Here is a 15,795-nt window from a genome sequence, read left to right as displayed (position 1 = left end):
TTCCTAGTTGGTTTGATTTAGGGGGTTCCAAAAGCCAATTTTTATCCTAAATATTTTTTTCTGTTGATCAATGGGAAACTAAAATTCCAACTAATGGATTACATTGTTCAGGTTAAGACATCATCTCTAAAACACTGTATTGGCACCTGGCAGGGTCAAAGTATTAACCCATTAGTACCCAGGAGTACCTTAGCTTTATATCTTGAATATCAGCATGGGACAGAGGGTTATATGTTTATAGTAAGCATACATGGTCTAGATTGATTATGCTGGGAAAAGAAGCCCAGGTTGGACAATAGCAGTGGAAGATTAAGGTACAAATAAGAGAAGGTGCCAAATAGACCATGAATAAATCACAATTTTCTCTTTACCTGTTTTGCGAGACTGTTACTCGTATTTCAAGCATCCTTAATACATCTATTGACTTCTTTCTCAAAGGTCTTCACTGATGTTAATCGATTTGAATCTTCAGATTGAGTCTGAAATGTGTATCATTAAATGAGAATTTGCTAGATCCAGAGGTCCTTTTAGAATAGTATATGTGCATTAGATTAGGTAAAAATTTTGAAAAGCAAAACAAGAAGGTAAGTGGTCAAATTTTATGATGGTTTACATATGTCAGGGGAGGCAAGCAAGGCATAGAATGTAAAAGAAAATGGAATTTAGGTCATTTTTTAAGTTAAGAAAAAGCAAGTTGGAATGAGAAGACTGGAGACACTAGTACAAGGTAACCATACATTTTAATTCTAGAGATGACCTGTTAGAAAAATAAGTATCAGCTCAGCCTAGTGAAGAGACCATTGTGGCCTTGCTTTCACTGTTGTTCTTTTCAGATAAAGCAACAAAATGCATTTTAGTACATGAGCACTTTGTGTGTATATGTGCGTGTATGTGTGTTGAAATTGATTTTGGAAGACACAGATAAACTTTGAGCTATGCATTTTATTCCTAATTTTTACTTGATGAAAAATGATCATTGGCAGCTCTAAATGGTTGTTTATGCCCAGCAGATTAGAGGAAATCTAGTGATATGCAACCACTATTTTATAGAAGATTATATTTTGGATTGGATTTGGGAGATTGGTTAAACTCTGGCAATTTCACTGTGTCAAGAACTGAGCGGTGTAATTCAAAATAAAGCTATCACTCCTCTCCTTTACCAATAGAGAAAGCTGGATACCATTTATTTAGGTTATCAGGAAAATAGTAGCAAGAGTTGTAATAGTTAAATTTTACTTCTAAATTATGGAGTTTGTACAATAAGAGTTTTAATGATTATTTTGAAATAAAAAAAATTTGAACACATGCCAAACACATCCACGGAAGAAACATACATACATTGGTCATGAATTAGTATTTCATTCATTCATTCATTCATTCATTCAACAAATGCTATTTGGAACTACTCTGTACCTGCTAAATTGTATTAGTCAGGGTTCTTCAGAGAAATGGAACTACCTAGATGTGTACATATCTTGTCAGTTACATTTATAAAGAGACATTTATTTTCAGGAATTGGCTCCAGTGATGTGGAAGCTTGGCAAGTCCAAGATCTGCAGGATAGGCCTACAGACTGGAGACCCGGGGAAGAGTTACAGTATGCGTCTGTTAGTCTTGCTGGCAGAATTGCTTCTTGGCTCAGGCAGGTCAGTCTTTTTTTCTATTAAGGCTTTCGGTTGATTGGATGAGACCCACATACATTATGGAGGTAATTTGCTTTCCCAAAGTCTTTTGTTTTAAATGTTAATCTTACTTTTAAAATAGTTTCATAGAAACATCTACAAGAACATTTGACCAAATATTTGGGTACCATGGCCCAGCCAAGTTGATGCATAAAATTAACCCTGACATGAGGGCTAGGCACAGGTCTCAACAGTATGGAAAGAGGCATCATCTGATGGGGCTTACATTCTAGTGGCCTTTAGAAGTTTGAGACATGTTGCCGTAGACTTTACAAAAAATACCCAAAGTTAAATTCAGTTGGTAACATTCTTAGCCTTACCTTTTGGTGATGATGATGGTGGTGGTGGTGATGATTATTTAGCCTCTTCCTGGGATTACATGGATCAAGAAACCTTATGCACTAGTAATTGTAAAGAGTTCGTTTGTTGCCATTGTTGGCAAATGCTAGGATCATAAGAATCTTTCTGAAGAATAAAGCATCTTTTTCTTTATCCTACCAAGATTAAGGTACTATGACCATATAGCACTTTTCCTAACGCTTTTAGAAAATTACACAGGACATCTCACTGAGCAGAATCAGACTGTGAGGGCTATGTTAAAATAGCAGACCAACTGCAGTATCAGAGACATACAAGGAGTTTTATGGATTCCCATTTGTTTACCTGCAAGGAAAATGTCTGAAAGTCTGAAGTATACATTATACATAATTTGGCTGGTTTCCATAGTGTGGTGGTCATCACACCTGCCTGACACATAATTTGGCTGCACTTAGAGGAAAATCTTGGATTGCCCTGCACCTTCTAACTTTTATCAAACAAAGAACCTATTGTCACCTTTCCATACCCATTGGTGAAACACAGAAGTCTTCCATCTAATTTTTACTTTATTATTATTTTATTTTACTTTTTTTGGGGGGGTTACAGTTTGTTTTTTCACTTCATTACACCTGTTTTCAAGTGCTAAGTGAAATCACTCCTTATCCTTGGGAGAAAATGACACAAGAAACGACAGTGATGGAATCTTCCTCTGGATGTGGGAACAGAAATAGTTCTCAAAATAAATCGTGGCCACACACAGGTAGTTTCTTCATGAGGTGACTTGGTGACTTCACAAGATAGGCCCCACCCCACGCATCTGGGATGAGCATGACTTGGGCTGCCATCCTCGTTGGGGGCCTATAATTATAGCACAAAGACGAAGGTACATCTATGAAAGCAAACTTTGTCCAGATCTCCCTCAAAGATACATTCTGCTTTTCCAAATTACCTCACTTGGGGGCGTATAGTAGAAAAAGTCATTAAATGTCTGGAAAGATACATAGAAGACCTGGTAACATTGTTTCCTCTGGGATGGGAGCTGGGAACTCTGGGTAAGGGCAGGGCAGGGGCTTGCTTCTCAATGGACTCCTTTGGACTACTGAAAATTTACTATTTGCATATTTTAGCTCCTTAAAATTAGCTACCTAGCTAGCTGGTTAATTAGCTAACTAAATTAATAAAATATAAAAAATCCAAAAAACTAGAAATACCGGATCTTCTGTTACTATTTAGCTACCTCCTCAATTTAACTCTTAAATCAGTTATTTCCTTTCTTTCCCTTCTTTCTTTCTCTTCCTTCCTTCCTCCCTCCCTTCCTTCCTCCCTCCCTCCCTCCCTTCCTTTCTTCCTTCTTTCCTTCCTTCCTTCCTTCCTTCCTTGAACATATCAGGCACATTCCTGCCTCAGAGTCTTTGCAAAACAAGTTTCCAGTACCTGGAAAATTCTCCTCTCCATTATCTCCATGGCTTGGCCCTTGCTACTTTTTTTTTTTTAAGGTTTTATTTATTTGAGAAAGAGAGAGAGTGCGCATGAGTGGAGGGGAGGGGCAGAGGGAGAAGCAGACTCCCCACTTTGCAGGGAGCCTGATGCGGGACTTGACCCCAAGACCCTGGGTTCAGGACCTGAGCCCAAGGCAGATGCTTAACCAACTGAGCCACCCAGGCACTCTTGTTCCTTGCTACTTTAAGTCTTGACTCAGATATCACTGTTTCAGTAGGGCCTACCTTGACTACCCAGTTTAAAATTGCAAGCTTAAAATAGGTGATGGGGATTAAGGAGTGCACTTGTCGTGATGGGCCCCGGGTGTTATTGTATGGAAGTGCTGAATCACTATATTGTACTCCTGAAGCTAATATTACACTATATGTTAACTAATTGAAATTTAAATAAAAACTTGAAAAAAATTTAAATTAAACAATAAAATTGTTAGCTTACATCTTAGAATTCCTTATCCACTGTATTTTTTGTAGTAACTATGTTCTTTTAAAGTACTGTGTAATGTAGTTATTCAACATCTTTATTGTCTGTATCTCAACACTAAAACTAAGTTCCCTGAGGGCTAAGATTTTGTCTGCTTAGTTTGCTGCTGTTTCTCCAGCATCTAAATACTGCCTGGCAGTCATAGGTTGTCATGAAAAAATTGCTAAACAAATGAGAGAGAAAATGAATGAGTTTTGTTTTCCAAATTTGTTATGCTTGACTGAATACCATTAAGTGATTTGAGACTTGACACATGTAGTTTTAAATTCTATTAATGATTACTGTTTCCCAAAAACATTCCTGAATGTATATTTTGAACATAAATTCAAGAATAACCTTCTCTTGAAATGCCTGGGTGGCTCAGTCGGTTAAGGGTCTGCCTTCAGCTCAGGTCATGATCCCAGGGTCGTGGGATGGAGTCCCCGTTTGGGGTCCTTGTTCAGTGGGAAGCTTGCTTCTCCCTCTGCCTCTGTCTGCCACTCCCCCTGCTTGTGCTCTCTCTCTGACAAATAAATAAATAAAATCTTTAAAAAAAAAAAAGAATAACCTTCTCTTGTTTTTGCACATGAGGTATACTTTTTCTTCTGTTACTTCACAAATCTGCCTAGCCAATATCCTCCTATTTGTTAACGGTACTTTATAATCTAAATTATTGTTACTTGTTTATAGATTTTTAACTTCTGTTACCTTGTCTGTAAAATGATAATACAGCAGTACTCATTTTGTAGGATTATCCTGAGGATTTAATGAGATTTTATATACACATATATAGATATAGATAGATAGAGACGGGGAGTCTGGAACGGTGCCTGGGCCGTTTTAAATGCATAATGAAAGAGAGTTGCTATCATCAGCATCAGAATCATCATTCTCATTCTCATTATTCTTGTCCAGAAAAACTGACAGGTTTATGTGATGGATTGTCCGTTGGACTTAATTCTTTATTCCATCCTGTGTCTATGCCTTTGCCATGGTCTCTTCAAGGGCAGAGTGTGGTTCTTCACTGCTGGAATTTGAACTCGGTCATCTGACTTGTTTTGGTCAATAGCATAGGAGCAAAAGTGACAATTTGCCAGTTCTAAGTCTAGGCATTAAAAGTCCTGTATTTCCACTTGCACCCTTGCTCTTCTGCCATGGCTGTGATAAAAGCTTCCTCCCAGGTTGCTCCTGCCCCCCGCAGCCTGGGTCCCGGAAAAAGTACACATAGGCCAGAGCTGCCTTGGTCAAGCCACAGAAACACGGTGAATAACAAAGCCATCCGGCCAAGCCCAATCTTGATCCTCTGAACCCCATTCTGCTCACATAGGTGTAAATAATAATAAATGATGGCAGTTTGAAACCTCTGTGTTTGGGGGTAGTTTGTAGCGTAACAGGTGAACCAATATGCTTCATTTCAGATACACCTCCACAGAAGACCGACCAGTGACAGAGTCGCGTGATGACACTTACTCTCTGGCTGAATTATAGTACGGGTTTTGCCCCTATGCTGGCCACTCTGTGAACATGGCCCAGAGTAATGCTGCAGGGAGTGAGTGGGCGTGGGGAGAGGTGAGGCTTGGTGCCAGTTTCTGCCTTCTGTGTTTGTGTCACCTTCCCCAGCCTACCAGCTGGTGCAGCTGCACCCTTTGGACGAATGATACAATATCCTGGGCATCAGCCTAAATGGTACCACACATGTGAAGAGCCCCAGCTGCTCTTTGTTGTGTTCCCTGCTGTTCTTGGCTCCGCTGCAATGCCTACAGGTGGCATAGATTTCTACACATGGAGTGTGTCTTTCCAAGAGTCTCCAATTGGATCAAGGCCGCCACTAATGATGAGGATTGTGCATTTGGAAAATAGGCCAGGTTCTTTCTTGGATCGTTTGATGTTTTTTTTTCCTCAAAGTAATTGTGCAAGTAACTGAATCATATAAAATTATGATATAACATCATATAGTTTGTCCTTCCGGGAAAAAAACTAAAACCTCACCCATATTTTTAATATATTTTTACATTTTTTTAAAAGGCAGGAACATTTATTCCTTTTTTTTTTTTTTTTTTGCTTTATATACTGACATTCATACCAGTACATATGTGGATAAATCCTATGTGTTAATCATTCAATAAATCAAATGTATAATTAGATTCTATTTCTAAGTAAAAACGTGATTTATTCTGCATGTGTGTCCTGAGATCATTGAAAATCATTATTAATTATGACATGCTTCTGGTGAATGTGATCCATCTCAAAAATTTCTGAGCTTGGTTTGAAACCTAAAAATGAGAAAGTAAGGATAAATGTGAGTCCAACAGAATAGTGTCCTATTTCTAGTCCATCCAAAACAATCAAAGTGTTTTTTTATTGATGCTATGGAGATGGGAGAAGGAATAAAAAGAGAAAAAAAGAAATCACATATCTGGTCCAGCAGGGTTCATAATTTAATGGGATGGAATACAGCTACCCTTCAGAGCATTGTCAGTGAGAATGTAGACAAATAAGTATATAGAGCAGTTGTTTTCAACGCTGCTTGCAAAATAAACACTTGGGGAGCTTTTTAAAAATATCAGTGTCCTGCCTCACTCAAAGCCTTTTTTTAAAGATCTTTTTTATTCATTTGAGAGAAAGAGGAGAGCGCGCATGGGCAGGGGGAGGGGCAGAGGGACAAGCAGACTCCTTGCTGAGTGGAGAGCCTGGACATGGGGCTCAGCTCCATCCCAGGACCCTGAGATCATGACCTGAGGCAAAGGCAGACACAAGAAACTGAGCCACCCAGGCGCCCCTCAAAACATTCTCATTTAGTTGGTCCTGGGTGGGATCAAAGAATTAGTACTTTATGGAAGCTCCCCACGTGATTCTAGTGTGTGGGGTTAGCCTGGATAGTACATGGCATTTTGAATTGGTCTTAAGTCCAAGAGGATGCTAAAATGGATACACCACCTATTTTCAGACTTCTTTAGAGGATTTGAGCTTACAAGCAGGGTTTGAAAGGGAAGAAGCATGGATTGACATAAAAAGGTATTTTGGGGGGGAAATCGGAGGGGGAGACGAACCATGAAAGACTATGGACTCTGAGAAACAAACTGAGGGTTCTCGAGGGGAGGGGGGTGGGGGGATGGGTTAGCCTGGTGATGGGTATTAAAGAGGGCATGTATTGAATGGAGCACTGGGTATTATACGTAAACAATGAATCATGAACACTACATCAAGAACTAATAATGCAATGTATGGTGATTAACATAACAAAAAAAGATAAGGAAAAAAAGGTGTTTTCCTTTTAAAATCAATTCCATGATTTGGATTTTCTCAAGTTTTACCATTCCAATCAGCAAAACTTAGATTCATTAATTTGTGAGCCGATGCTCTTTGCCTACTAATTTCTTTTATCAGTATTTTTACTAGATGTCAGTCTAGATCGCATTTTCATATCTGTCTTCTTTGTAAAACTATGACTTCACTCCGTGATGTGCTGGAACAGCGTATGGTGGCTTGCAAAAGTTGACTGTGCATGTTTCGTTCCAAGTCTTATGTTCAGGAACATTGGGTTGGTAGATTGAAATCAGCCACGATAAAAAGTGTTTACATCATGGACATTGGCGAATGCTAAAAAATCAGATGCTCTCAGATCACAGAGATGACTGTTAAACATTTAGTAGCACACAGTGATTTCAGCAGAAGAGAATTATGGCACACAAATTGATTTTTTAATTTTTCATATCCGATATCTTTGAATTAGAAGTCTCAATTTTTAAGTATCTATTGATCTGGGGAAAAGTAAACCAATCCAAGGATGCTTCTTCTGTATTTTTATTTCCTACTGAATCCCCCTCCACATTTTACCCCATCCACCCACAACAGAAATTTCCACATATTCTATGCTGAGAATGGATTCACTGGTGTTAGCTTAAGAATCGTTCTATGGGTTCTATGAAAACCCATACCACAGTGTTCAATTTTTCATTTCAGCTACACAGCAGCCCTTTTTTGTTTGATGAGTAAAGATAACCAAGAAACTAAATTAGCAGTCTTATGATTGACCCTATTTTTTGTTATTCAAGGAAACCCAAAATGAAGCAAAATAACCAAATTTTGCCAAGGAAAACATTTCCAACCATTTCAATTACTGTTTTAATTGGCTAGGTCTGGCTGCCAGATTATCCTCTAATCTCTACAAGAATGTTATTTGGGAAAAGTTGAAATATGCCCTGCGTGGAAGCCACATTCTTCTCTTCAGCACATTCTAGTTGGAATAACTCTCTCAGCATACTGGAATCATATTAGAGTAAAATTGGCAGTTCCTGGAAGAACATAATCCATAGATCATATAAAAGCCTGATTCACTATCAGCACATTATTGAAAAGTCTGAAAAATGTTGCATGCCCGAGTCCAAGATAAAGAAAAGTGAGGATATTGAGATGTTTGTATAGCAAATACCTCTGGACCATGTGCAGATGTATGCGTGTGCATGTGTATGTGAGTGTGTGCAGGACTGTGTTTGTGTCTGTGTGTGTATTAAGGAATATAATAATAGAAGGAGGAAAATGGTTGCAATGATTTGAATGGTTTCATGAAAGCATCTCGGGATGTGTGATGTGTTTTATGAAGACTTTATGGAGAAATTGTCCCAGATGCTTATCAGACTTGGTTTAGAGACAGGAAAAGGCTTTTCTTGTTTGTTTTAACTGAGTCTTGAAAAGATTGATTTTAAGACTAGATTATGACATTTTCAGACTGCCATTTCAGTGTGTTCTCATTCTAGTAGGATAAAGAGTTACTGTGCACATTATTCTTTAAAAGTTATTTGTCATCAGATTCCAGACTCCAGAAAATACACACAAAAAATATGTGTGGCTATGATAACCAGTTGGGTTTTTACCCTGGACTAGTCTCTTCAATAAATTCAGGTTGTCAGGCCCTGTATTGAAATTATAAAATTTAAACTAACACGAAGTTCACCAGCGTCTGTTTCATATGTTGGGGCAAGACCACCGTGAAGGAGCATGCACAATTGTGCAGTTGTAGCCAGAAGTTTTGTTGTGGCTTCTCAGAGCAAATTCATCTCTGAGAATCTACTTTGTGGTGTCATTAAGGGGTATGGAAAAGTTTCTTTGTACTTCACAGGATTAGATGACTGGAACTGGGGTCCCATGCATTGATATCTCCAATCAGCTTTTTTACAGGAGTCTGCCGCAGAGAAAGAAGTAGCTTGCAAAGTTCAGTCCCCATCATTTAATCCCACAGAAGCACTAATTCACTCAAAATTCATATATGTAATGAATCTTTAGATCTGAAGTGATCAAGGGAGAAGAGGGTACAGGGGGAGAGAGAGAGCGAGAGAGAAAGCACAAATTACGTTCAGGCCAAAAGAATTTCAGGAGTACCGAAACCCATAAGTCTACAGGGACCATCACCCATTTCTTACGTTCCTGGTCGATGACCCATTTATATTGTACAAGTAACAGATCTTCTCAACTTCTCACTGGCATTTGTGTTGCCCCAGACTTAAGAGAAACTGGCTGAGAAGCCAGATGTGGTACTCTTCACCTCAAGCGGAATCACTATTCCGATTTCCCTCAATCTTTGTTGTTTCTAACAAACTTGTATCTATATTACATCATTATCAGACCGAGTGGGATTCTAATATATCTCCTGTGTCTCCTGACTTCTCCATCCCACAAGCAGATTTTTCAGGAGAGATTGAACAGAGTGTGGCAATGAGACCAGCACTTTCACCCCGGTGCCCCTGGCAACCAAGGGAGAGAGACTGCTACTGCTGGGTCATTAACAACGGTGGAGATTCTGAATCATTGGAGCGCCTGACAAAAGAAAGTTTGTGGGTGATGTGAAAATCCACATATGCCCATGAGAGTGTATTGAGCACATACATCTTGTTGCTTGGTGTGTCATCGAAAAGAAGTTTGTGAGCCACTGTTTTGGAGTACGAAACAGCACAGAAGAATTCATTTCAGCCTGAAATGGCTTATTTAGCCACTGGCCATCAGGCATGTAGGCAGCATCAGGTCTTACTTTGACCTAGATGTGTAATGGGATGCACCAAGTTCCTTCAGTGAAGTGAAACTTTAATGCATCTTTAGGTAGAACTCTTAAGTGTCAAAAAGGACTTTCCCATAGTTAGTATAAATTTCTTGACAAGATAAAGAATTTATTCTTTTTGAGCCAAGAGGAAACCTCTGTTTGTTAGATACCCCCATACCATTTGATTGTTGAGGAAGGAGGCATGAGAGCAGTATGGACCTTTTCTTACCCTCCATGTATGTGCCAAATGAAGTAGGATGTGGTTAGTCATGTGGTTTGTAGCTAAATTAGATTGTCCATGGGAATCAGCTTCTTTGGCCTATAACAGAGACCTTGAACACTATTTTATAAATACTGAAAGAGAAGTCTTTCTCTGGATAAACATCATGGAGGAAGGATTTGGGGATGCTAATTAACATCTTACATTTATAGAGATCTTATAGATTTCATACTTTGAAAAAAAAAACCTGTTTTATAACCTGACATGATAGCTAATGCAGGAAAACTAACAAAAGATTCACATGCAGTGAGAGTAGTGTTCTTACAGCAGGAAATAATTATGGTCAGCAATGTGGGACAAGAGTCATCCCCAAGTTAGCTGACTACAGTGGATTAAGTTCACATCTGGCTGATACAGACCATCCAAAACTGATTCTGGGAATGCAGGAAAACGTTTGACAGTGCTGTGATTCTGTCCTATCTTTGTGAGCACCATCTGACAGTGCTTCATCAGTGGCATTCATTATGACATCATTTTATGGACAATTCATGGACCAAGAAGATCTGAGAATCCCTGGGGTGAAGGGAAATGCCACAGACATCCATGGTCTTGGATGCTCAGTGAGTAAACAATGGTTTTTAAGCAGTTTCTAAGGCCTGAGAAATAGTTGGTCATCACCCAGGCCTACACCCTCCAGTATGAGTTTTCTTGGGGAGGAGTTGGAAACATCTGCCCCATACTGACCCCACATGTTTCTAACACATTAGAGTGAATACAGTTAATATGGAGGAGCTTCTCTTGAACTGAACTCTTTAATGGAAAATGTTTGCGTGAGGAGTCCAAATGCTAAGACACCAATGCCTTGTTTCACTGGTGCCAATTAATTCCCTGTCATAATATTAACATGCATAAGGCATGAATGCAATCTTGCTCTGGAAAAAAGGAAATTCAGGAAATTCTTACATCTGCATGCATAAGCCTTCATGATTATAATATTTTAAGCATTATGTGGAAAGATACACTTTCAGCTCAGTAGATGTAGGTATAGATATAGATAGATATACATATACATACACATAAATATTCATACTCAGATATAGATATACATAAAATCATCCTTCATGGACATTTGATCTACTTTTCCTATATTAGCTCTTATCGCTCTCAAGATCCTACATGGCATCGAAACTAGGCTTATTTCCTTCCATCACACCTTTATTCTGCATTTGCACTACTACCTCAGCCCAGTATCACTACTCTCTGTAATTCTCCTTTAAGACAACTGAAAAGATCTGATTAAGTTTCTCTGAAAGATTTAACTGGACAACGACTTTGTCCTCTGCTAGCTTTCAGAACTATGTTTTTATGTCTCTCGTTTTCCATTCCATTCCTTCTTGTGTCATCATCTTTTGCGTACATGCTCGAAGATACTGGGTGTGCACTTCAATAAATGTTACATTTTGGGAATGACCTGTTGGCTTTTATATTAGGCAATTTTGTTTGTGAAAGATCTGATCTGCATTTTTCACTGAGTTAACTCGACTTCTCTTTTTGTGACTGAACCCAGCCAATCAAAACATTATGTGCATATTTGTAGTCATGTAACAAAAGGGCCATATACAGAAATGGTTGCATTTGCAAACTGATCCCCAGTGCCATAAGTCATATTTTTGGCAATAATATCCCTCGACCTCCAAGTTAAAAAGATTTGTGTCTCCTGTAGAGAGGGCTTACAAGGAAAATGCTTTTGGCCTATTGGAATTATTCTAACTAAATTCATTTTACTTTTCGAGTTCATGATGTCAAGTTAGATATTTGCTGAACATAAAAAAAATGAATTGTATTCTCTTGACTTACAGACATACCCTTAATTCTAAATGGACCACGTAAAGATCAAACACGTTGAACTTAGCAAACATAAGTGGAATGTGGCTTCTTTTGGCAGCTACTAATTTGTATGTCTGCTTGTTCATAAGATGTATATTACTCCCTTATGATCCTGTGCCACATGAATAATGTGAACATTACTGACTTCTAATAAAAAGTACCATCACATTCTTTCAAGTATTTTCTCACTGTATATGTTTATGAAAATATGAATAAACCTTCAGTGATAGTAAGAAAATAATGCCTTTTTTACTTTTTTTAAAGATTTTATTTATTCGTTTGAGAGAGAGAGCAAGAGAGCACAAGCAGGGGGAGCAGCAGAGGGAGAGGGAGAAGCAGGTTCCCTGCTGTGCAGGGAGCCTGACGCCGGGCTTGATACCAGGACCCTGAGATCACGACGTGAGCCGAAGGCAGACGCCTAACCATCTGAGCCACCCAGGTGCCCCAATAATGCCTATTTTAAAGAGGGGAACCAAGAAATGAAAGTTTTAGTAAGGCACTCATTCTCATATTGAACCTACAATTTCCGTTACAAATTATTGTCTGATTTAGTGTCTGCTTTCAGAAAAAAAAAGACACATTGTACCAAATTAAAGTTGCTTTAAATGACAGCTATAGAGACTCTAGTGTTTCATGTAACAAGAATTCAATGTAATATTTAATTTTAAATGAAAATGAGACTAAAATCAGTTAATACTTACACTGCCAGTCAAAGCTATTCTATGCTATTATAAAACACCAGACTTATTTTAATATGTATGTATCCCAAAGAGTAAACATATTTCAGTGACTGACAATGTAGCATCTTATAAAGAACATGGGCTTTCGCATCAGACAGACGCAGATTCATATTATATTTCTGCCACTTCATAGCTGTGTACCATTAGTACACACTTAAACCAAAACCAAGATTCTTCCTCTGTGAAAAGGGAATAATTATACTCTTTTAAAAAGCTGTAGTAACGTGTTCATTGAAGCACTATTTATAAAAGCAAAACTGGAGAACAACCTCAATGTTCAATTCCAGTTGTATTCATCAGATGTTGACACAGTAATGCATGCAAAAAAGCATCTCCAAACTCTGTTATCTGCAATAGCAAGCATTTATTCTAATGCTTATGTGTCTGCAGATCAACTACGATTGGCTGATTTAGATTGGCTTGACTGGGCTGCTCTGTGGTGACAGTACTTGGCTCTAAGGTCCAGTTTGGGCTCAGATTTGTTCCAGATGTGCTTATTTTCTGGGGTCCCAAACTATCTACAGTGAGTCATCAAAGCATCAGAGCCAAACCAATTTGGGCAAGCACAATTATCATTTCTGCATAAAATTCATTAACTTCCGTTGGCCAGAATAAGTTCCATGGCCAAGCTTGAAATCAACAGTGTTAGAAAATCATCTGCTGTAGGAAGGGAGGGAAGCAAGTATTTGCTATTTAATAATCCACAGTAGCTAAGTAGTGTTTTAATGATTAAGCAAGATTCATATGATAAAGGCTATCTATCATTAAAAAAATAATAATGTAATAGGAAAAAAATGATTGACATAGTAATATGCCTATGATCTATTTTCAAGGGAAAAGTGCACTATAAAAAGACATCTGTGTAGAAAATTATAGGAAGGTTTTGGAGCAAAATATTAACTGACAGTGGTTATCTTTGAGGAATGAGATATTGGATGATTTTGATTTCTTCCCCTTTACATGTTTTTCAGTGTTTTCCAAGTCAGCTAGGTTGATTAGATATTTTTTTTTTTTTGTCATTTTAAAGTTAATTAATAAAACTTGTTTTTTGAACTTTGGAAAAATGTAACTTCTTATTTGGGGCAAGAGCATCACCACATTACTATGGCTCAAGCAAGAGAAAAAATATGAAAGAATGTTGTAAATTACAAAGCAGAACAAAATGTAAGAGATTATTTTTATAATTTGGATTATGTCTCAAATTCCAGTATTCAGTATTCAAGTAGTTTTTCCTTGGAATCCAAAAAAAAAAAAAATGTTTTCATTTCATCCTTATTCCCAAAAGATAGTTTTATTGAGTATAAAATTCTAAGCTGAAGCTTCTTCATTTCTTTCTGAATTTACTTTCAGAGCTCGAAGATATTCTAACTTCCAGTGTTATTATTGAGAGTTCTGCTTTGGTTTAATTTTTATTTGTTTGAAGTTATTTTATCTTGTTTCTCTTTTAAGATCTTTTTATCTTTGATGTTATAACAGTATACCTGGATGTGCTTTTTATATTTGGACTTCCTGAAGCTAAAAGTTGATATCCTTCAGTAATACTAGAAAATTCTAAATCATTCACACTTTGAATGTTTCCTTGTTTACAATCTTTCTCCCTCACTCTCTCTGTCTCTCTGTCTCTCTTTCTCCATCTGAAACATCAGTTACCTTATTTATCTTCTGGTTTGTTTAACTATATTTCATATTTTTAATTTCTTTGTCTCTGTACTATATTCTGTTTAAAGCCTTTATTTTCAGATTCATGATTTGAAACACGTGACTGATATTCACTTCATAGTCTATACATGTCTTTTCAAAACCTACAATATTTTGAGTCTGATTATTTTGGTGATTCTCATTCACAGTTGTTTGTATGCCTTCAATCTACTTCTGAGAATGTTCTTTCTCAGTTCATTTACCTGGATGTCACCATTTGGAGGCTTTGGGTTTTGGATTTTTTTTTTTTTTCTCTTATATCTCCCCTTGCATAGACTCCAGGCTTTGTTTCTACTTTGCCCATGCAGCTGTGGGCTACCAGGTATGGCAGATGCCCTCAGGACAAACAGTGATTTGGGAACTTGCCTCCTTCTTTGCATTTATACCTTCTTACTATTTGCCCATTAAGATTTCCTTGTCTTTTTCATCAGTTCAGACAAGTAAAACAAAAATATATCATTTTATAAAAAGTTATTCAGTATTTGTAGGTATTATTTTCTGGAAGAGTTTTTCTGGACAACTACCCTACCATATTTTCAAAAATAAAAGTGCCCAATCATCTTTTAAATTACCTGTTTACCTGTAGACAAATGAAAACCCTTTATGGATATGTGTTATGTTATACATGTAGAAATCCCCAAAACTTAATCCCATGCCTGACACATATAAGGCAATGAAGGAATAAGGAAGAAATGAATGGAATTAATCATATAATCTTATGGCATAAGACCTTTGAAAAATAACTACAAAATCAAGAAATGTAAGACATTACTGTTTCCCCAAAAGATTTGGATGTCATACAAAGTTTCTCATTTTACTGTAAAGATGCCTGAAAGAGATTTCATAGCCTGGTGAAAATCTTATTATCAGAGAAAATTAAAAAGTCAAAATATTTCTAAAAATCTATAACTTATGCATAACTAGATACTTTTAAAAATGTGTGGCAACTGGCAAAGAAACTACAATTTGCTATCAGGCCACTATTCTTTAATTGCCTAGTTTTAACTTGTTTGCACCCAAGAAAAAGGCAACCTGATGGGTGTCTTTAATCCCTAACTTTATTCTGTAGAAATTTTCTGCCCTCTACATAAATGAGCCTAAATGATAGAGGTAAAAAAAAGACAATTTGTGGTAAAAAATACCTATATTTTAGGAAAAGATTTGGGGCCTGGGTCCTAGAGGAAGATTTGAAGCATAGTAGTTTATTTTTTATTTTAATCAGCTATGTATGGTCTGATCATAAGAAACTGAATTCCA

The 15,795-nt window shown here is 37.4% G+C and overlaps 1 long non-coding RNA gene across 2 annotated transcripts in view; it reads left to right on the top strand.

The window, feature by feature from the left end:
- LOC118553701 (uncharacterized) overlaps positions 1–15,795 on the top strand; it is a 258,776-nt gene that overhangs the window by 185,870 nt on the left and 57,111 nt on the right. The gene's annotated exons all lie outside the window — the stretch shown is intronic.

The sequence above is a fragment of the Halichoerus grypus genome, chromosome 9 (assembly GCF_964656455.1).
Source record: "Halichoerus grypus chromosome 9, mHalGry1.hap1.1, whole genome shotgun sequence".
Lineage (NCBI taxonomy): Eukaryota > Metazoa > Chordata > Mammalia > Carnivora > Phocidae > Halichoerus > Halichoerus grypus.
Note: the sequence above shows the minus strand (reverse complement) of the source record. Positions and strands in the feature narration are given on the sequence as shown.